The 23,651-nt window shown below is 42.4% G+C and overlaps 1 protein-coding gene and 1 pseudogene across 1 annotated transcript in view; both read right to left on the bottom strand.

Moving 5' to 3' along the window:
- Positions 1 to 23,651, bottom strand: part of LOC106597325 (NACHT, LRR and PYD domains-containing protein 12) — a 141,546-nt gene that overhangs the window by 5,522 nt on the left and 112,373 nt on the right. The gene's annotated exons all lie outside the window — the stretch shown is intronic.
- Positions 14 to 23,040, bottom strand: LOC106597690 (NACHT, LRR and PYD domains-containing protein 3-like; annotated as a pseudogene).

Genomic DNA, 23,651 nt, shown 5'->3' with positions numbered 1-23,651 from the left:
AAGGACAAGCATGTCAGTAATACATATGGGGCCTGTTTCCTGGACACAGATTGAGTCTAGTGCTGGACTAAAAAGCATGCTCAATGGAAGTTTCAATAGAAAATTATTTACGGTCCAGGACTAGACTTAATCTGTGTCTGGGAAACTGGCCCATTAACCAAAGTAACTAATCTAACGTATTTATTCAATGTTACATGGAATGCTGGTGATTTATCAATTAAACTGTCTAATGACAAAATATGACAACAGCTAAAATCCTGCATGACTACAAGCAGAACACAGGACTGTCTATATCCCAGTATGAATGGTTGGTCAGTACACACCTGGCTTTGAGACTGTGCCTGACTCCTGCAGGTATGTAAAAGTAAGAATTGACATTATGACTTACCTCAACATGTTCACAAGTCTTGCAGCTCGGAGGAATCCCTGAAGTTAAAAGTAGTTGTTATTTAAAATGGGCAATCTCATGGAATAATGAATGAATAATTATTAAATAGACTTGTAATAAAAATGAATATAAGTGATCAACAGTCTCAGAATGTACACTCATTAGCATACCATAATCTGACATTAGTGTTATATTAATTAATGTTTGTGGAAGCAGGATACATCGTTCTGGTCCATGTTTTGTAGATGTTGGGGGCCTGATTTCTGGTAGATCCTAGGATGAGAGCTTAAAGGTAGAGTCAGCTAAATTATTTTGTACGAGCAGCATCACAGATATTGTGATGAGCAAGATGCCTGACTGCTCTCTCACACAGTCACACACAGTATCTGCCCATGTGCAAGGGTTCTCTTCACTCTCTTACAGAGTGGTAGCCACGGGACCAAAACAGCAGATACATTTTGCCTTGCTCTTAGTTGTTGTAGAAATTGACCCACTATGCTGTTTACTTTGTGCATCTACGTCAGATTGCTGAATCTACCTTTAAGTTTTTTTGACCAAATAGATCATGATTGTGTTCCTTGCCTGGGACTATAATGAACGCTTTTATCGTATTTTGATTTTAAAACAATTATCAGGTAACACTCACATTTCTCAGGTCCAGGCTTGATACAACTCTCTCCACCATGGTCTCTGGTGTTCTCAGGTCCAGGCTTGATCCAACTCTCTCCACCATGGTCTCTGGTGTTCTCAGGTCCAGGCTTGATACAACTCTCTCCACCTTGGTCTCTGGTGTTCTCAGGTCCAGGCTTGCTCCAACTCTCTCCACCTTGGTCTCTGGTGTTCTCAGGTCCAGGCTTGATACAACACTCTCCACCATGATCTCTGGTGTTGGTAAAGCAGAAGGATAGTTAGTGATTAAACTAAATACAACTTACAAAGGCTTGATACAGCATACATACAGTCTGTCTGTCGGTCCAACAGAACACATTAAAACACACCACTACTACTAATCTAACTGTCTGTAGGTCCAACAGAACACATTAAAACACACCACTACTACTAATCAAACTACTACTAATCTAAGCCCGTAGAAACACATTGAATAACACATGGAAGACAGTCAAAAAATAAATCATAAGACAAGGTTTTGAAGTGTCTGTCCTACATGTAGGAGATATAAGAAATCTTTGGAAATATGTTTTACACATAGTGATTAACCCCTTTTTTAGGGTTAGGCACAACACTACCTTCAAATGGAGAACACCATCGTGTTCGTGAGAATCTCCCCTTTCCATTGTGGGGTCAAATTAATTTGTAGCCAAACCGATTCGGACGCTACAAACAGAAGTTGGCACATCGACGGTTCTGACTTCAGATGAGTCCCCTGACAAAACACCCTAGCTCTGCCACCTTTCACGTGGATGCGGTGGATTGAAACACAGATATATCTATCTTTAACTGACGGATGTGTCACACCCTGATCTGTTTCACCTGTCCTTGTGATTGTCTCCACCCCTCCAGGTGTCGCCCATCTTCCCATCATCCCCTGTGTATTTATACCTGTGTTCTCTGTTTGTCCCTTGCCAGTTTGTCTTGTTTGTCAAGTCAACCAGCGTTTTTGTTCTCAGCTCCTGCTTTTCCCAGTCTCTCATTTTCTCGCCCTTCTGGTTTTGACCCTGCCTGTCTTGACAACTTAGCCCGCCTGCCTGACCACTCTGGCTGTACCTGACCCTGACCCTGAGCCTGCCGACCTGTACCTTTGTCCTACCTCTGGTTTACTGACCCCTGCCTGCCTTGAGCTGTCTATTGCCTGCCCCTGTTGGAATATTAAACCATTGTTAATTTGATGTGTCTGCATCTGGTCTTACCTTGATACCTGGTAGGATGATTGATGAGGATTTTGTTATTATGTTACCTAGATTGATTGCTATATGACTCACCTTTGATTGTGTTGATCATCTATTTGACACAGAGTCACTGAAGAGGAGGAAACCTCAAATCCAAACCCAGGATAGAGGGGTTCAGTGAATCTGGTGTGTTCTGTGTAAAGGTGTGTCAGTGTACCAGAGGAGGACACACTATAGAAGGACAAAGTACCAGCTGACCAGTCCAGATACACTCCAACTCTGTTAGGATCAGGATCAGAGATGGATCTTCTGACACTGACTCCAGGATGGTAAAAGTCATAACCACTATCAGAGCAGAATAAACACCAGGACTTCCTATTGAGTCCAATCCAACTGTCATCCTCATCTCCCTTCCTCTTCATTCCTTTGTACACCACACCAATGTAAATCTGGTCACCATCATTCTCCACCTCCCAGTAATAACGACATCCAGATCCAGATAAGCCTTCTCTACAGAGAACTTGGAAAAGACAATCAAATCTGTCTGGATGGTCTTCATAATGCTGCTTCTCTGCCACCCATGTCACCTTCCTGTTCCCCTCAGAGAGTACCAGGTGTGGGTTTACTGTATTTGGGTCCAGGGTGAGATGACAGGCATCTGTAGACAAAAGGAGAGTTTAATCAAACCACTTCTTCATATAAAATGTTGTTTTGTAGTTACAGTGCAAGTATTGATTAGTTACTATGATACTATAGTTCTGAATATACAGTTAATTAGGATTAAAGACACTTACATTTCCTCAGCCCTGATTTCAGCCTGCACTCTCCACCATGATCCACACTGTAGGAGAAACAGGTTATTGACTGACAAAAACCTAATAAAGCAGTCAACATTTAAACCATATTGTTTTGTTCTGGTGCACTATCCAACTTCATTACTAGAGACATGCAGGTATTCTATCCTACCTACTGCATACAGAACAGAGTACAATTCATTACTAGAGACATACAGGTATTCTATCCTACCTACTGCATACAGAACAGAGTACAATTCATTACTAGAGACATACAGGTATTATATCCTACCTACTGCATACAGAACAGAGTACAATTCATTATTAGAGACATACAGGTATTCTATCCTACCTACTGCATACAGAACAGAGTACAATTAATTACTAGAGACATACAGGTATTCTATCCTACCTACTGCATACAGAATGGAATACAATTCATTACTAGAGACATACAGGTATTCTATCCTACCTACTGCATACAGAACGGAATACAATTCATTACCAGAGACATACAGGTATTATATCCTTCCTACTACATACAGAACGGAGACATACAGGTATTCTATCCTTCCTACTGCTTACAGAACGGAGGCATACAGGTATTCTATCCTTCCTACTGCATACAGAACGGAATACAATTCATTACTAGAGACATACAGGTATTCTATCCTACCTACTACATACAGAACGGAGTACATTTCCAACAGGATATCAGAGATGCAGAAGAAGAGTATTCATGTGGTGATGATGTATGCTGTGTTGGAGTGCTAAACCTGCTGAGTAAACTTCCCCTTAATTCTACCATCATGTCCTCATGTTACTGAACCTACTCCACTACATACAGTGGCAAGAAAAAGTATTTGAACCCTTTGGAGTTACCTGGATTTCTGCATAAATTGGTCATCAAATTTAGACAAAAATAGACAAACACAGTCTGCTTAAACTAATAACACACAAACAATTATACGTTTTCATGCATTTATTGAACACACCATTGTCACGATGTGGCCCTTTTGGGGTGTATATCGTGGCTCCCCTCTTACTCTCTCTCCCACATCAGGTTTTACAACGGTCATAAATTCCTGCTAGAAACTCTCTCTCTTCGCTGCCATGGAGTATGGAGTAAGAGAGCCCATGGAGACCAAAGAACTTTAGAAACTCCTAATCCTCAAAATGGGAGAATTAAACAATATTTCCATTTTTGAGAATGTGGGAATGCTCCATGGACACTTAAGGGACAGTCATGTCGCGTGTGTTTCATTTGGTGATCTCATGAAGGACAGGAAACACACATAACTATATCTCTTAATTAAAAAGTGTACATTTCCCAGCTGTCAGGTTTACTTCTGAATGTTGTACAAGATGAATTAATAAGTATAAGAATACTTTGGAAAGATAACAATGTGATTTAGTCTTCTAAATGAGAATTGGTTGTTTTACGGTAATTTATTCAGTCAGTAGCCACGCCCAGGTAGGTACAAACATGATGAGACCCGCCCCTTTTCTACTCAAGTATAAAAGCCCCCCGTGACGCAATTCACACCAGACCATGCAAACCACAGTGTAAGCTAATGTTGCAAATGGTCAAATTTTCTACGATCAAAACATGGCAGATGATGCTGGTTAAATTACAACTCTACCAGAGGATAGACAATATGGAGCTAACGCTACATGTTGAAATGGTTAACTTCTTTGGGATAGGGGCAGTATTTTCACGTCCGGATAAAAAACGTACCCGATTTAATCTGGTTACTACTCTTGCCCAGAAACTAGAATATGCATATAATTATTAGCTTTGGATAGAAAACACCCTAAAGTTTCTAAAACTGTTTGAATGGTGTCTGTGAGTATAACAGAACTCATATGGCAGGCCAAAACCTGAGAAGATTCCATACAGGAAGTGCCCTGTCTGACAATTTGTTGTCCTTCAGTTGCATCTCTATCAAAAATACAGAATTTGTGCTGTAACGTGACATTTTCTAAGGCTTCAATTGGCTCTCTAAAGCCGCCAAAAAGTGGAATGGGGTGTCTGCTGTCTCTGGGCGAAGAACAGCAGGAGAATTTGTGAGTGGTCAGCCTGGGGACAGTGACACTGGAGACCCTTCGGATAGTGACCTGAACGCACGAACAAAACGGAGCTATTTGAATATAACTATGGATTATTTGGAACCAAAACAACATTTGTTGTTGAAGTAGAAGTCCTGGGAGTGCATTCTGACGAAGAACAGCAAAGGTAATCCAATTTTTATAATAGTAATTCTGAGTTTAGGTTGTCCCAAACTTGGTGGGTGTCAAATTAGCTAGCCGTGATGGCCGAGCTATGTACTCAGAATATTGCAAAATGTGCTTTCGCCGAAAAGCTATTTTAAAATCGGACATAGCGATTGCATAAAGGAGTTCTGTATCTATAATTCTTAAAATAATTGTTATGTATTTTGTCAACGTTTATCGTGAGTAATTTAGTAAATTCACCGGAAGTTTTCGGTGGGTATGCTAGTTCTGAACATCACATGCTAATGTAAAAAGCTGGTTTTTGATATAAATATGAACTTGATTGAACAAAACATGCATGTATTGTATAACATAAGGACCTAGGAGTGTCATCTGATGAAGATCATCAAAGGTTAGTGCTGCATTTAGCTGTGTTTTGGGTATTTGTGATGCATGCTAGTTGCTTGGAAATGGCTGTGTGTTTTTTGTGTCTATGTACTCTCCTAACATAATCTATTGTTTTGCTTTCGCTGTAAAGCCTTTTGGAAATTGGACAACGTGGTTCGATTCAGGAGAAGTGTATCTATAAAATGATGTAAAATAGTCCTATGTTTGAGAACTTTGAATTATGACATTTTGTGGTTTTAAATTTGGCGCTCTGATTTGTCACTGGCTGTTGAATAGTGTGGAACGATTTCGTCCCACCTCGCCTAGAGAGGTTAAGAACTACAACTCTATAGGCCACGGAGACCATACAGCTGTAGTTTTGGCTGAACAGTTGGAAAATGGTTCAACTCTGAGACTATCGATTGGATTTAATAACTGGTTGACACTCCTTTGGCAGCAATAACCTCAAACCAAATGTTTTCTGTCATTGCGGATCAGACCTGCACAATGGTCAGGAGGAATTTTGGAGCATTCCTCTTTACAAACTGTCTAAGTTCAGCAATATTCTTGGGATGTCTGGTGTGAACCGGACTCTTGAGGTCATGCCACAGCATCTCAATCGGGTTGAGATCAGGACTCTGATTTACTTCTGTGTTTTGGGTCATTGCCCGGTTGCATCACCAAACTTCTGTTGAGCTTAAATTGGCGGACAGATAGCCTTCCTGCAAAATGTCTTGATCAACGGAAAAATGAATTCCCAAATTTATGATAGCAAGCTGTCCAGGTCATGAGGCAGCAAAGCAGACCCAAACCATGAGGCTCCCTCCACCATACTTTCCAGGTTTTGATGTTGGTGTCCTGTGCCTTTTTTTCTCCACACATAGTGTTGTGTGTTCCTTCCTTCCAAACAACTCAACTTTAGTTTCACCTATCCACAGAATATTTAGCCAGAGGCGCTGTGGAACATTCAGGTGCTCTTTTGCGAACTTCACATGTGTAGTAATGTTTTTTTTTGGTCAGCAGTGGCTTCTTCCGTGGTGTCCTCCCATAAACACAGTTCTTGTTTAGTGTTTTACGTATCGTAGACTCGTCAACAGAGATGTTAGCATGTTCCAGAGATTTCTATAAGTCTTTAGCTGACACTCTAGGATTCTTCTTAACCTCATTGAGCATTCTGTGCTGTGCTCTTGCAGTCATCTTTGCAGGACAGCCACTCCTAGGGAGAGTGGTAACAGTGCTGAACTTTCTCCATTTATAGACAATTTGTCTTACCGTGGACTGATGAACATCAAGGTTTTCAGAGATACTTTTGTAACCCTTTCCAGCTTTATGCAAGTCAACAATTCTTAATCTTAGGTCTTCTGAGATCTATTTTGTTCGAGGCATGGTTCACATCAGGCAATGCTTCTTGTGAATAGCAAACTCACATTTTGTGAGGGTTTTTTATAGGGCAAGGCAGCTCTAACCAACATCCCCAATCTCGTCTCATTGATTGGACTCCAGGTTAGCCAACTAATGAAAAGTCATTAGCCTAGGGGTTCACATACTTTTTCCAATCTACACTGTGAATGGTTAAATGATGTATTCAATATAGACAAGAATAATTTGTGTGTTATTAGTTTAAGCACACTATATTTGTCTATTGTTGTGACTTAGATGAAGATCAGATCAAATTTGACGACCAATTGATGCAGAAATCCAGAAAATTCCAAAGGGTTCACATCATTGGTATTGTACCTGTATGACACGACCGCTGCTCACACCATTAGGACATCTACTCTGACTTACTTCAGCTTCATCAGTTTATATGTGGGATCCACCAGAGCAGCTGAAAGCAGTACCCCTGCAGAGTCTCCTGGGTGATTGTAGCTCAGGTCCAGCTCTTTCAGGTGGGAGGGGTTTGACCTCAGAGCTGAAGACAGAGCAGCACAGCCCTCCTCTGTGACCAGACAGCCAGACAGCCTACAGAGAGACACAACAGCTGACTAGGTTGGTGTATTGGTGTCAATCATCTTGTAGGACCAATACATTTGTCCATGACACAAACATTGTGATGAAATATTCGATTTTCAGAGTATTTGTTTTACTAAGATCAGTACCGACCTGACTGAAACAGCTGTACTTACCCCAGTGTGTGTTTACAGTCTGGATCCTCCAGTCCAGCAGACAGCAGTGTAACTCAGCTCAGTACCGACCTGACTGAAACAGCTGTACTTACCCCAGTGTGTGTAGTTTATAGTCTGGATCCTCCAGTCCAGCAGACAGCAGTGTAACTCCTGAGTCCTGCAGGTCATTGTCTCTCAGCTCCAGTTGTTTCAGTTGTGAGTTGGGTGAACTCAGGACTGAGGCCAGATCTGAACAGCAACCCTCTGTCAGACCACACTGACCTAGACTAGAGGGCAGAAGAACACATAATTAACACATGTTTAAAACATCCACATAATAACTCATACTGAAGATATTTAACTCACACTAGTGTCTGTATGTTGCAGAGTGGACTGCTTAGTCCATCACAGAGCAGCTTCACTCCTCTGTCTCCCAGGTCATTGTAGCTGAGGTCCAGTTCTCTTACGGGGGAGTTTGGTGTCTGCAGAACTGAGGCCAGAGTCTCACAGGATTCATACGTGAGGTTACAGCCAGACAGTCTGAAGAGAGGAAATATGGTGATACACCGTTGCTAACACAGTCTAGACCTCTGCAGCCAGAATAACAGCAAAGTACACTGAACAAAACAATATAAACTCAACATGCAACCACTTCAAAGATTGAACTGAGTTACAGTTCATAAGGAAATCAACTAATTGAAATTAATTCAGTAGGCCCTAATCTATGGATTTCACATGACTGGGAATACAGATATGCATCTGTTGGTCACAGATACCTTTTTTTAAAGTAGGAGCGTGGATCAGAAAACCAGTCAGTATCTGGTGTGACCACCATTTGCCTCATGCAGCGCGACACATCTCCTTTCGTATAGAGTTGATCAGGCTGTTTATTGTGGCCTGTGGAATGTTCTCCCACTCCTCTTCAATGGCTGTGCGAAGTTGCTGGATATCGGCGGGAACTGGAACACGCTGTCGTACACTTTCGATCCAGAGCATCCCAAACATGCTCAATGGGTGACATGTCTGGTGAGTATGCAGGACATGAGAGAACTGGGAAATGTTTTAGCTTCCAGGAATTGTGTACAGATCCAATATGGGGCTGTGCATTATCATGCTGAAACATGAGGTGATGGCGGCAGATGAATGGCACGACAATAGGCCTCAGGATCTCGTCACTGTATCTCTGTGCTTTTCAAATTGCCATTAATAAAATGCAATTGTGTTCATTGTCCGTAGCTTATTCCTGTCCATACCATAACCCTCCTGCCACCATGGGGCACTCGGTTCACAAAGTTGACATCAGCAAACCTAAAACGACGTTGGATGCGGCTTATGGTAGAGAAATAAACATTGAGTTCTCTGGAAACAGCTCTGGTGGACATTCTTGCAGTCACCATGCCAATTGCATGCTCCCTCAAAAGCGTCATGTCTGCAACAGTAGTCATCAAATGCTCTGAAAAAAAATTCTCTGCAAAAAACAAATAAATTGCTAGCTAGCTAGCTACGTCTTTCTTCGCTGGACCTGTGTTTACAATGTATCCAATTTACTTCGCTGGATCTGTGTTTACAATGTATCCAATTTGGGTTTTGCTTTCTGTAACTTTGTTGCATGTTCTCTCTGCATGTATAGGTGCTAATCACATCATCATATCTTTTCCAACTGTCTCGTTATCTGTTTTGATTGTGCATTCTAGAATGCCCTTCTAGCCAATCAGAAATGAGCCTTCAACAATGCTGAGGAATAACTCATGTTAAAAACATACCAACTCACTCAAGATATTTAACCTTTGTGTGGTGCCTCCAGTAATGTGGCCGGGGAAAGCCACTGTTTTGAGCATCAGCCACACCCCACAACCAGCATTGTAGGCTGCAGCAAGCTAGGCTGCAGGGCTATATCCACACCTGAGACCACTTAGCCTCGTTATGCTGCAACGCACCTGGGACATTTAAGGTGTTGCTTTAGTTCAGCAAGAGAGAGCTTCTGGCTGGATATTGTGGTCTCCACAGGAAAACAAGCCGGACTGCAAGTGAAACTGGGTAGCAGCCTAGCTAGTTTTCATTAAAGTTAAGTCTAACTCTAGGTTCAGATCATTAGAGCCTTTTGTTTTCAGTTACAGCTTGAGAACCTTTGTGATTCTATTATTTAGAATAAATATGCCAGCAGGTTTAATCTCCTATGTCTTAGACTGATATTGTTCCATCCTGCTAGCCACACCAAAAGAGTCGTTACATTTGTTTAATACATTTATCACATGTTATGTATATGTTAAAATAATTTTAACATTCATAATAACTATGAATAAATAAACAACAAAGAAACAGTGGATACTAAAGATAGTTAACTCACACTAGTGTTTGTATGTTGCAGAGTGGACTGGTTAGTCCAACACAGAGCAGCTCCAGTCCTCTGTCTTCCAGGTCATTGTAGCTGAGGTCCAGTTCTCTCAGAGGGCAGTTTGGTGTCTGGTGAATTGAGGCCAGAGTCTCACAGGATTTATATGTCAGTTTACAGCCATCCAGTCTGGAGAGAGGAGATAATCTGTTAGATATACAAATCCTCCAGAATAACGATACTGTAAACATCAACTCAATAACAGAACTTACAGTGCTCTCTTGCAGGTTTTCACTACCGGCATTAACCTCTGATAACCTTTCTCTGATGTGTTGTATCTCTTCAGTTTAAACTTCTCCAGCACCTCCTCTGACATCAGTAACAGGTAGGCCAGGGCTGAACATTGGTCAGGTTTTAGTTTTATTTCTGAAAGAGTTCCTGAATGCAGGGAGGTCTGCATGTCTTCAACTAGAGAGTTGGCACCAAGTTCATTCAGACAGTGGAACAAGTTGATGATCCTTTCTGGTGAGGATTCCCTTTCGATGTTGTCTGAAAGGTATCTGACTGTTCTCTCAACTGTTTCGTCATTGGTCTGTGTTGTACTTCCTGTCTGTGTCAGAAGGCCTCGTAACAGATTCTGACTGGACTCCAGTGAGAGACCCAGAAGGAAGCGGAGGAACAAGTCCAGGTGTCCATTCTCACTCTTCAAGGCCTGGTCCACTGCTCTCCTGTGTAAGTCAGACAACTGGATTGACTCCTTCTCTTCATCATCACCAGTAGGGGAGAAAACATTTTCCTTCTTGTCCAGACATGATTCTATAGCATGCACTGCTGCTAGAAACTCCTGAATGCTCAGATGCACAAAGCTGTAGACCTTGTCTTGGTACAGGCCAGATTCTTCTTTAAAGATCTCTGTACACAATGCTGAGTACTCTGATGCCTCTGTGACATCAAGGCCACACTTTCTCAGGTCCTCCTCATAGAAGATCAGGTTGCCCTTCTGCAGCTGTTGGAAAGCCAGCTTTGCCAGTTTCAGGATCATCTCTTTGTCTGACTGAGACAGTTCCTTTGGGTTTGTCTCTGTGGCTATGTTGTACTTCCTGTTCTTCAGAATTATTTGGATGAATATGAAGTGTGAGTACATCTGGGTCAGAGTTTTGGGGACTTCATCCTTCTCTGCCTCTTTCAGTATCATCTCAAGCACAGTGGCTGATATCCAACAGAAGACTGGTATGTGGCACATGATGTGGAGGCTCCTTGATGTCTTCATGTGTTTGATGATTTCATTGGCCAGATTCTGATCTGGGATTTTCTTCCTGAAGTATTCCTCCTTCTGTGGATCATTGAACCCTCGTACCTCTGTCACCTGGTCAATACACTCAGGAGGGATCTGATTGGCTGCTGCGGCCGTGAGGTTATCCAGAGGAGAGCAGAGGGAAGCAGATTCCCCTTGATAAGATTTGTCAGCAGCACATCCACTGAGGTTGGCTTCGTGACATCACAGCACTTCTCATTGTTTTTGAAGTCTAGAGGAAGTCGACACTCATCCAGACCATCAAAAATGAAAACAATTTTGGTTTCACCATCTTCAATGCTGTCAATCTCTTTCAGCTCTGACAAGTAGTGGGAAATATGTTGCATCAGACTGTATTGGTCCTTTTTCAGGTTCAGATCACGGAAAGGAAGAGGAAACATGAAATTAACATCCTGATTTGCTTTTCCCTCTGCCCAGTCAAGGATGACCTTCTGCACAGAGACTGTTTTTCCAACACCAGCGATTCCTTTTGTCAGCACAGTTCTGATATGTTTATCTTGTCCAGGTAAAGGCTTGAAGATGTCGTTGCATTTGATTGGTGTCTCTTGTGTGGTTTGATTCTTGGATGCCATCTCTATCTGTCTAACCTCATGTTCATTATTGAGCCCTCCACTTCCACCCTCTGTGATGTAGAGCTCTGTGTAGATGTCCTTGAAAAGACTTTGGTTTCCATGGTGTCCAATTCCTTCAGATATGTGTTGATACTTATGTTTCAGTTTAGCCTTAATGTCTTGTTGGACTGTCAGCAGAGTTTGACCTGTAGGAAAACAATGAGAGTTGGGACTCATAAGTTTGTGTGTGTGTTTTATAAGGGCTTTTGTACCGTTCTTTGTAATATTGTATGAAACACAGTCTTACTTCTTCTGTCCAGAAGGTTGTCTGTGATCTTTAATACATCCTCACTGTCCAAACTCTCCACTTCCTTATTGTCATCTGGTAATGGTTCCTGGCTGAAAGCAGGTGGCTGATCACTCTTCATTGATAGCAGGCTGGTTGTAGGGGACTCTGCTCTGGGCTTCTGAACACTGAACAAAACAGGGAGACAGATCACCTCATCAATATCTCATCAATACCTCATCTACTTCCTTTTAACAACTGTATAATGGAACATCTATAAGTCCTGATGTTTCTTTATAAAGATACAGTTTTAAGTGAATGATGTAGACCAACATTTTATGTCATTTGGGAACACTTTTCTCTTAGTTTTATATCATTAAGAGAACTGTATATTTTACATTGAATCACTTACCTCATAGAACTGGTGTCTTGGGTAATTTTGGAGGCATTGGTCCCCTCCTCTCTCTCCCCAGAGAGACTCATTTTAGAGGCAGTGGTCCCCTCCTCTCTCTCCCCATATAGACTCATTTTAGAGGCAGTGGTCCCCTCCTCTCGTTCCCCAGAGAGACTCGTTTTAGAGGCAGTGGTCTCTTCCTCTCTCTCCCCATATAGACTCATTTTAGAGGCAGTGGTCCCCTCCTCTCGTTCCCCAGAGAGACTCATTTTAGAGGCAGTGGTCTCCTCTCTCTCCCCAGAGAGGCTCATTTTAGATGTAAGTCACAGCTCACTCAGCTACAATGAGAGATAACAGAACAGTCAATATTTCTGAACATTGAAGAACCATTAACAATGACAACACATTTACTGTCTGTTTAAAACAGAGACTTCATGTGATTTGACTTGGGTCCCCATTAGCTGACTCCATAACAACAGCTAGTCTACCTGGTTGGATCCTCTGACTCCATAACAACAGCTAGTCTACCTGGTTGGATCCCCTGACTCCATAACAACAGCTAGAGTACCTGGTTGGATCCTCTGACTACATAACAACAGCTAGTCTACCTGGTTGGATCCCCTGACTCCATAACAACAGCTAGTCTACCTGGTTGGATCCCCTGACTCCAGAACAACAGCTAGTCTACCTGGTTGGATCCACTGACTACATAACAACAGCTAGTCTACCTGGGGTACACACAACTAAAAAGACGTTACAGTTTAGATTGAAAGACGGTAGTAGACATTACGAACATTTACCAAGTAGACATTACAGACAGTTAAAATAGCTGGCAGGTATTTATTCTATACCAAGTGTAAGGTTCTGCTTTTTCTTTGTGTTCTGGAACGTAGCCCTGTTTCTTTGTGTTCTGGAACGTAGCCCTGTTTCTTTGTGTTCTGGAACGTAGCCCTGTTTCTTTGTGTTCTGGAACGTAGCCCTGTTTCTTTGTGTTCTGGAACGTAGCCCTGTTTCTTTGTGTTCTGGAACGTAGCCCTGTTTCTTTGTGTTCTGGAACGTAGCCCTGTTTCTTTGTGTTCTGGAACGTAGCCCTGTTTCTTTGTGTTCTGGAACGTAGCCCTGTTTCTTTGTGTTCTGGAACGTAGCCCTGTCTTTCAATTTTGTTTGTTGATTTCACCTGTGTTGTTTCTCACCTGGCCTCATCAGCTCCCTATTTAGTTCAGTTCTTTCTGTTTGTATGGTTGTGAGGTATTGTTTGATTTCTTTGACTTTCTACCTGTATTTAACCATTGCCTGCTTGTGACCATGATTCCTGCCTTCTGCGAAGGCTTAATCAACATCTGCTGCGCTCTGCGTGAATCTACACAGTTTTTCCCTGAATATTCATTACAAAATACCTCAACTAAAAACGGAATGGATTCAGCGGTGCTACTGCGGCTCCTAACCCTGCAAGAGGAGTTTATGGGGGAAATTTGCAATCTTCTCCGCCAGCCTATCCCTACTCTTCCGATGCCAGGTATTGTAACCCATAGCCCTCCTTCGTTCATATCCATGCCTGGAAAATATGACGGTTCACCTGGGAAATGTCAGGGATTTCTGATGCAATGCAGCAAATACATTGAGCACAACCCCACTATCTTCTCCACCGACAAGAGCAGGGTGGATTTTGTTGTGTCTCTACTCACAGGCAAAGCCCTGGATTGGGCCACCGCCATGTGGACTGCCAACAGCACAGAACTCAGATCCGAGACCCATTTCCACACCCTCTTCAAAGAGGTATTCGATCACTCCCCCTCCAGTCGTCCTATAGGAGACCTCCTCATAGAACTTCATCAAGGACGCAATTTAGCTGCCGAGTACGCCTTCGAGTTCCGCACCATGGCTGCAGGGAGTGAATGGAATGAGGCTGCTTTACATACCGTCTACCGAAGAGGGCTCGCAGGGAAATTCAGTGCCTCCGAAGTAGGAGCCATACTCTCTCAGCGGGTGGGAACACCTTCAAAATCACATATCTGTGCCTTCTTCTCGAGGAAGTTATCCCCCGCTGAGAGGAATTACGATGTGGGAAACAGAGAACTCCTCTCCGTCAAGCTAGCCCTCGAGGAGTGGCGCCACTGGTTGAAGGGTGCAAACATCCCCTCACAGATCATCGTAATCTGGAATATATCAGAGGGGCCAAGAGAAACTCCAGACAAGCCGGCTGGGCTCTATTCTTCACATGCTTCCATTTTCATGTTACTTACATCCCTGGAAAGAAAAACTTAAAAGCTGATGCTCTCTCTCGCCAGTTTGACCTTCCGACCAGTAACTCAGACCCTACACCCATTCTGCCTTCCTCTTGCATTATGGTACCGGTACAGTGGGAGGTTCACTCTGCCATACAAGAAGCCCTAACCTCAGACCCGGCTCCTCCTGAGACACCAGCTGGGAAGAGTTACGTACCAGCAGCTGTTAGACCCCAACTGATGCAATGTTGTCACATGTCCTTGGGGTCAGGACATCTGGACATTACATGAACCACCGAACTTCTAGCCCGGAAGTTATGGTGGTCCTCACTGGCATCCGACGTAAGGGATTACGTACTCTCCTGTCCAGTCTGCGCCCAAACCAAAAGCCCTCGTCATCTCCCTTCCTGAATTCTCTGGTAATACCACCATCCTTGTCATAGTAGACTGTTTTTAAAAAATGTGTCATCTGGGTCCTCTTCCTCATCTACCTAATGCCATGGAATTGGCGGAGTGTATGTTCCAGCAGGTGTTCCGTCTGTATGAGATTCTGGAGGAAATCATCTCTGACCGTGGGCCCCAGTTTGTCTCCCGGGTGTGGCGAGCCTTCTGTGACCGACTGGGGGTCGCTCTCAGCATCTCTTCCGGGTAACACCCCCAGACCAACGGGCAGACGGAACGCCTGAACCAAGAAATGGGGAAGTACCTCCGACAACAATGTTCTACCTCTCCACACGACTGGAGTCGGTATATGGCCTGGGCCGAATACATTCAGAACTCACTCATGCACTCATCCCTCCGCATTACTCCGTTTCAGTGTGTCCTTGGTTACCAACCCCCCATGTTTCCCTGGGAGGTGGAGCCTGGTACTGTCCCAGCTGTCAACGACTGGTTTCGGCGTAGTGAGCGGGTATGGGAGACCGCTCACCGGCATCAGCAGGAATCCTCTAATACCCAGAAATGCTTTGCCGACAGACGTTGCCGACCTACGCCACTCTTTCACCCCGGTGTGTGGCTTTCTACCAGAGACATCCGGCTCTGCCTCCTCTGCAAAACGTTCTGTCCTCGTTTCATTGGTCCCTTCAAGATAACCCATCGCATCTACCCTGTCACGTACAGCCTCCAGTTACCCCATCAGTATAAAATCTCCTCGTCCTTCCATGTGTCTCTGCTAAAACCGGTCCCCTTCATCCTCCAGTCTACCCGCAGTATGCCCCCATCGTTGGACATCGGAGGGGAACCTGCCTACGCTATACGAGCCATCCTTGATTCCAAACGCCTGAGAGGTCGCATTCACTACCTAGTGGACTGGGAAGGTTATGGGCCTGAAGAGCAGTTCTGGGTCCCCGACCAAGAGGGTGAGGGGGATAGTTAAAACCTGTTGGCTATAGCTGTTCTGCTGGCGGAACGTCTAGCCAACATCCAATGGAACAGCAGGGCGCGAAATGCAAAACATTAAAAATATAATAATGTCAATTTCTCAAACATACGACTATTTTACACCATTTTAAAGATACACTTCTCCTTAACCTGTTTAGGATAGGGGGCAGTATTTTCACGGCCGGATAAAAAACGTACCCGATTTAATCTGGTTATTACTCCTGCCCAGAAACTAGAATATGCATATAATTGTTTGATTTGGATAGAAAACACCCTAAAGTTTCTAAAACTGTTTGAATGGTGTCTGTGAGTATAACAGAACACATATGGCAGGCCAAAACCTGAGAAGATTCTATACATGAAGTGCCCTCTCTGACCATTTCTTGGCCTTCTATAGCCTCTTTATGGAAAACAGAGGATCTCTGCAGTAACGTGACATTTTCTAAGGCTCCCATAGGCTCTCAGAAGGCACCAGAACGGGGAATGATGACTCTGCAGTCCCTGGGCGAAAAACAGTAGCGCATTTGGATAGTGGTCGATCTGAGAACAATGAAACGGGTGTGCGCATGCACGTGAAGAGTCCATTTTACATTTTCAGTCTTTGAACGAAAACAACGTTTCCCGGTCGGAATATTATCGCTTTTTTACGAGAAAAATGATTTTAAACAGCGTTTGACATGCTTCGAAGTACGGTAATGGAATATTTAGATTTTTTTTTTGTCACGAAACGCCCGGGCGCGTCACCCTTCTTTACACTTCGGATAGTGTCTTGAACGCACAACTAAACGCCGCTATTTGGATATAACTATGGATTATATCTAGACGTTCCGCTAGCGGAACACCTGCTCCAATATCCAATGATAGGCGTGGCGCGAAATACAAACTCCTCGAAAATCCGAAAACTTCAATTTTTCAAACATATGACTATTTTACACCATTTTAAAGACAAGATTCTCCTTTATCTAACCACACTGTCCGATTTCAAAAAGGCTTTACAGCGAAAGCAAAACATTAGATTATGTCAGCAGAGTACCCAGCCAGAAATAATCAGACACCCATTTTTTTAAGCTAGCATATAATGTCACAAAAACAAAACCACAGCTAAATGCAGCACTAACCTTTGATGATCTTCATCAGATGACACTCCTAGGACATTATGTTATACAATACATGCATGTATTGTTCAATCAAGTTCATATTTATATCAAAAAACAGCTTTTACATTAGCATGTGACGTTCAGAACTAGCATTCCCACCGAACACTTCCGGTGAATTTACTAAATTACTCACGATAAACATTCACAAAAAACATAACAATTATTTTAAGAATTATAGATACAGAACTCCTTTATGCAATCGCGGTGTCCGATTTTAAAATAGCTTTTCGGTGAAAGCACATTTTGCAATATTCTGAGTAGATTGCCCAGCCATCATGGCTAGCTATTTTGACACCCACCAAGTTTGGTACTCACCAAACTCAGATTTACTATATGAAAAATTGGATTACCTTTGCTGTTCTTCGTCAGAATGCACTCCCAGGACTTCTACTTCAATAACAAATGTTGGTTTGGTTCCAAATAATCCATAGTTATATCCAAATAGCGGCGTTTTGTTCGTGCATTCAAGACACTATCCGAAGGGTAAAGAAGGGTGACACGCCCGGCGCGTTTCGTGACAAAAAAATTCAAAATATTCCATTACCGTACTTCGAAGCATGTCAAACGCTGTTTAAAATACATTTTTATGCATTTTTCTCATAAAAAAGCGATAATATTCCGACCGGGAAACCCTGTTTTCGTTCAAAGACGAAAAAATAAAAACATGGAGTCGTCTCGTGCACGCGCCCCCAGTCTCATTGTTCTCAGATCGACCACTATCCAAATGCGCTACTGTTTTTCAGCCATGGCCTGCAAAGTCATCATTCAACGTTCTGGCGCCTTCTGAGAGCCTATGGGAGCGTTAGAAAATGTCACGTTACAGCAGAGATCCCCTGTTTTGGATAGAGATGATCAAGAAGGCCAAGAAATAGTCAGAGAGGGTGCTTCCTGTTTGGAATCTTCTCAGGTTTTGGCCTGCCAAATGAGTTCTGTTATACTCACAGACACCATTCAAACAGTTTTAGAAACTGTGGAGTGTTTTCTATCCAAAGCTAATAATTATATGCATATTCTAGTTTCTGGGCAGGAGTAATAATCAGATTAAATCGGGTCCGTTTTTTTATCCGGCCGTGAAAATACTGCCCCCTATAGCGAAGAGGTTAAAATTGTCCCTTTCCTAAATTAGCCATGGATGTAGATAGGGATTCTAACTTGTGGTTTTACTTAATACTCCATACTGCCAATGATTATAACGGTGATTCTGATCCGACCATTAATTCATACATTGTTTTGCTCCTGGCCTGAGAGGATAGAAGTTCAATATGTAGCTAGATGTAGAAGGCTAATGTTAACTAGCTAATGTTACCCATGAATGGAAGTTAGGCTAGCGAGCAAGCATTTTAGCCATGTAGCCTAGGACAACAAACAAGAAAAGTGGGTACTGTATGACAGAGTGATAGACCGTGTACTGTATAACAGTGATAGACCGTGTACTGTATAACAGTGATAGACCGTGTACTGTATAACAGTGATAGACAGTGTACTGTATAACAGAGTGATAGACAGTGTACTGTATAACAGAGTGATAGACTGTGCACTGTATAACAGAGTGATAGACAGTGTACTGTATAACAGTGATAGACCGTGTACTGTATAACAGAGTGATAGACAGTGTACTGTATAACAGAGTGATAGACTGTGTACTGTATAACAGAGTGATAGACTGTGTACTGTATAACAGAGTGATAGACTGTGTACTGTATAACAGAGTGATAGACTGTGTACTGTATAACAGAGTGATAGACTGTGTACTGTATAACAGAGTGATAGACTGTGTACTGTATAACAGAGTGATAGACTGTGTACTGTATAACAGAGTGATAGACAGTGTACTGTATAACAGTGATAGACAGTGTACTGTATAACAGAGTGATAGACCGTTTTGTCAACATGACAGAGAGGAGGATGTCATTGGTGTTTCTCTACAAGTAGGGTGAGTCAACATGTTTTTTCTACTTGTACGAACACGCACAGACATCAGTACCATGAACCATTCTTTACAACGTGCAGTAACTCTCTGTGGTTCTAAATTAATAGTTGTTTAGTGGTCCAGAAATGTCGGAAACATTAACTTGCTTGACCATGCTGTAGGTCATGTAACTGTTTGTTAAATACAATATGCTTTGTGGACTTCACTGGACAGAGGTTTCTATCCGGTTTTGTGATTAAACAAAGGTATGGTTGAATTTATTCTACCACTGTGTCTTCTTATTGTCTCGGATTTAGTAATTATATATTAATAACAGTGATTTTACCCACGCACCGATACTGGTGTGACCTCATAATTGGTGTGGATGTAATGTGAACACCTCCGCTTTAGGCTTCTGTAGGACTGAACCTGCCAAGTTGATGTAAGAGCTACGGAATGTTTTAATTATAGGCTATGTCCGGGCGTTCTCCGTTGTATTTTTTAATTTGTATAATGTCATTAAATATCAGCCACTATCGAGAACCACGCTCAGTAATACCCACATACATTTATAACTGTCACTTGAGTGTTCGTTCTCCTCAAATTGTATCTTACATTTTGCATCATTGCATTCTGTTCACCTACACTTTCCTCTGTCACGTCAGTTGTTCCTGAGGGTCGTTAGCATCAGGCTAAAGTTGTGCAACAATGTGGAACATATCACCTGTTTGAATCATTATGGAACTCAGACCCCACGGAACAGGTTAAACCGGGTGCTCGGTTCACAACGACTGGACCGTTGTCATACAGTTCCATGATTAGTGAGAATTAGGGTAGATGTATAGGACGCTCCCTATTCAACCTCTATTGTACACTTTTTTTTTTACACCTTCCAATGTTTCATGGATTCAACTTGAATATGACAACTTTCAGGATGAATCAAACCGCTGTGTTTATTATTTATCAATATCTTTCGTGTGAAAACGCTGTTGAATGACAACTTCACCAGAAAATCTGTTGGCCAGCAAGTGGGTGTTTTCAGTGACTAAATTACATTTATTCAGCGCACGCGATGGAACCACGCCTGCAAAGCCCGTTATTCAACTTAATAAGGTAAGTCTGAATATAAACTGATGACAAGTACGTAGGAAAGGCGTGTATAAGAAGGGCGTCATTTCGTAAATTGGGAAAGTGCCCTTAGTGAATACACACATGCACTGCTTGAGTTTGTGGTGGAATATTGACTCAGAAATGTACCACTTTTACTAGAACCTGTGAATTCAATATAGACTTTAATACAGAGTAGGAAAGCTGAGCCCTTCCATGGAAGGACCCTATTACACACGTAACAGAGCCGAGCCCCTCCATTGAAAAGACTAAATTCTCATATTACAGATTCCTGCCTTTATAGGATTCTGTCTTTGCATAACGTATAGAGTCCCCTCATTATCTTCTCATCTCAGTTCTTGCTTGTTAACGCCCACATCTGACAGCTGTATATATGTTCCATTCCTTATATAGCCATTCTGTCTTAGCTCTTCAAACTGGACAGTCTAAATATTGCCTAAATACTGCCTGCTAATATTGGAGTCCTGCACCAGATGACATCTCTGCATCCGGCCAATATAATTATTGGCTTGATGTTTTCTCAGCATAGCAACTGTACCTAGTTACATTGAATAATCTCCCACAAATTCACACGAGGTGCGATCAGTTTTTCTCGCCCGTTGTACTGGGGCTTGTATTCAGAAGAAGGGTGTGCCGACACCGATTGAACCAGTGGGTAAAATAATACAACGGTGCACCGGCCAAGTTATATCGAGCGCACAGCAGTGAGCAAAACGGACCACCACTTTCCTGATCGGTGTCGCCAGAAAGCATTTTCATCTTTGATTTAGCCCTACATTTAAATAGTTTCTATGACCATTGTTGCTCGTCACTTTACTTGACTGACTTGACGAAACAGAGCGTTTTCTTTAGTGACAGCTTTAGATAATTCCGATTCATGTCTTCTAACGTAGTTTCATCATGCGGATAATAATCACGATAATGCGCTGTCAGTCGCCTTTACCAATAATACCCTCATAGCCCTGTAGCCTATAACATCACATTGGATCATATTGATTAGGCTAATCAATATCAATCAACACCAATGTAAATAATACTAAACTTATCATTCTTGAAAGTTGAAATCAGTATTGTATTAACTTTACAATTCTTCAATGTCTTTCCCTTAAATCATCTGTCTCTCTATGAAAGCCTAACTTCTCCACAACATGTTTCTACATGAAATTATATAAGAATGTAACAAACCTCAAATGTTTCAGTCTTCTACCCGTAAGGTCCATTTCTTCCTCTAGGTCCTTAAACATGGACTACCTGTGTTGGGACATGAGGTGGAGGGAGGAGAGAGTGAGAGAGTGGGGAGGTGGAGGGAGGGAGGGAGAGAGGGAGGGAAGGGAGGGATAGAGAGAGGGAGGGAGGAGAGAGGTGGAGGTGGAGGGAGGGAGGGAGGAGACGTGGGGAGAGGAAGGAGACGGGAGGGAGGAGAGAGGTGGAGGGGGAGGGAGGGAGGGAAGGGAGAGAGGTAGCGGTGGAGGGAGGAGAGAGTGGGGAGGTGGAGGGAGGGAGGGAGGGAAATGCGGAGGGAGGAGAGAGGTGGAGTGGGAGAGAGGGAGGAGACAGGTGGTAAGGGAGAGAACTTGAGAGGATCTGCAAAGAATGGGGAAACTCCCCAAATACAGGTGTGCCAAGCTTGCAGCATCACACCCAAGGCTGTAATCACTGCCAAAGGTGCTTCAACAAAGTACTGAGTAAAGGGTCTGAATACTTATGTTAAAGTTATATTTCTGGGTAGTTAAAAACAAATATGTTAAAATGTCTAAAAACCTGATTTTGCTTCTGTCATTATGGAAAATAAAAATTATAGAAAAGTCCCAAGTACTTGGTGGAATCGTCCTTTAATTCATGGCCACTTGCTCAGCTGGGCCAGGGGCGCTTTAATTAGGTCAGGGGGAAATGTCCGACAGATCTCAACTGATTAAAAGGAGGGATTCGCCATCGCCCAACCTTTCTCTTCCTTAATTCTGTGTGTCCATGAATCAACGTAAGTCCACCGGATCTGTTTCCATCAGTTATTGTTTATAGTTATTACCGCGGAGCGCAGGCTTCAAACCTGTTGTGTAATGTAAATGGACAATGATCACGGCCCTACAGATCATCACAGGCCAATTATGCCATCGATATATGGTTAATATGTCATGAAATTACATAGTACATATGAAGACAAACCTGAAAGGATGAAATATGAAACGTCATTGTTTGTTGAACTGATCAATTCTGATATCAAACTGATGGAAATAACTGATAGAATTATTTTTATTATTCACATGATTATGATGTAATAAAAAATGAAATAAATACAATACTGTGAATGACCCCACATCATGTTTCAGCTAGAAAAACAAGAAGGTGAGCATTCAAGGAAAAATACAGGATGCGAAATGTTAAAATATTAAAATGGCAAAAAAAGTTACCTGCTTTATATCTGGAATACTTCCTTCCTTCCTTCCTTCCTTCCTTCCTTCCTTCCTTCCTTCCTTCCTTCCTTCCTTCCTTCCTTCCTTCCTTCCTCACACACTTCTTATTGAACTGAATTGCTGATTTACCTAATTATGTTAATAATGAGAATGATTGTTATGATTTGACCTTTGTGATCATGAATTTGATTGGATACATGCTATTCTGTTTCCTTTGTTATGCAGCACGGACTACCCAGTAAATATACCACTTTATGGTTAAAGGAATTCCTGCCTCAGTCTCATCCATTCCTCTGTCACCTGACCCCTGACCACCTGTTCACCTTCACTGTCAGTCATTCTACCTGTCCAGCTACCCACACAGATTCCACTCATCTTTCAGGGGTGTTGTGTTGTCATTATGGGGTATTGTGATGTCATTATGGGGTATTGTGATGTCATTATGGGGTATTGTGATGTCATTATGGGGTATTGTGATGTCATTATGGGGTGTTGTGATGTCATTATGGGCTATTGTGTGTAGATTGATGAGAGGAACAAAAACAATTGAATCCATTTTAGAAAAAGGCTGTAATGTAACAGAATATGTAAAAAGTCAAGGGGTCTGAATACTTTCCGAAGGCGCTGTATCTCCATGAAGATCAACAGGTCCCTGTATAATTCCTCCTGGTTTACTTCCTGAATTGACTGGAATTTAAATGGAATTGACCCCAACCCTGACTATGTATTGGTTTACCAACCTTTCTCAATATATTTTTCAATTTTGAATTCTCACACCCAGGGGCCATTTAAATCAAATGTTATTGTTGGCATACACACATTGAGCAG

This window comes from Salmo salar, unplaced genomic scaffold (genome assembly GCF_905237065.1).
Source record: "Salmo salar unplaced genomic scaffold, Ssal_v3.1, whole genome shotgun sequence".
Classification (NCBI taxonomy): Eukaryota; Metazoa; Chordata; class Actinopteri; order Salmoniformes; family Salmonidae; genus Salmo; species Salmo salar.
The sequence above is the reverse complement of the archived record's forward strand: the minus strand, read 5'-3'. Positions and strand labels throughout refer to the sequence as shown.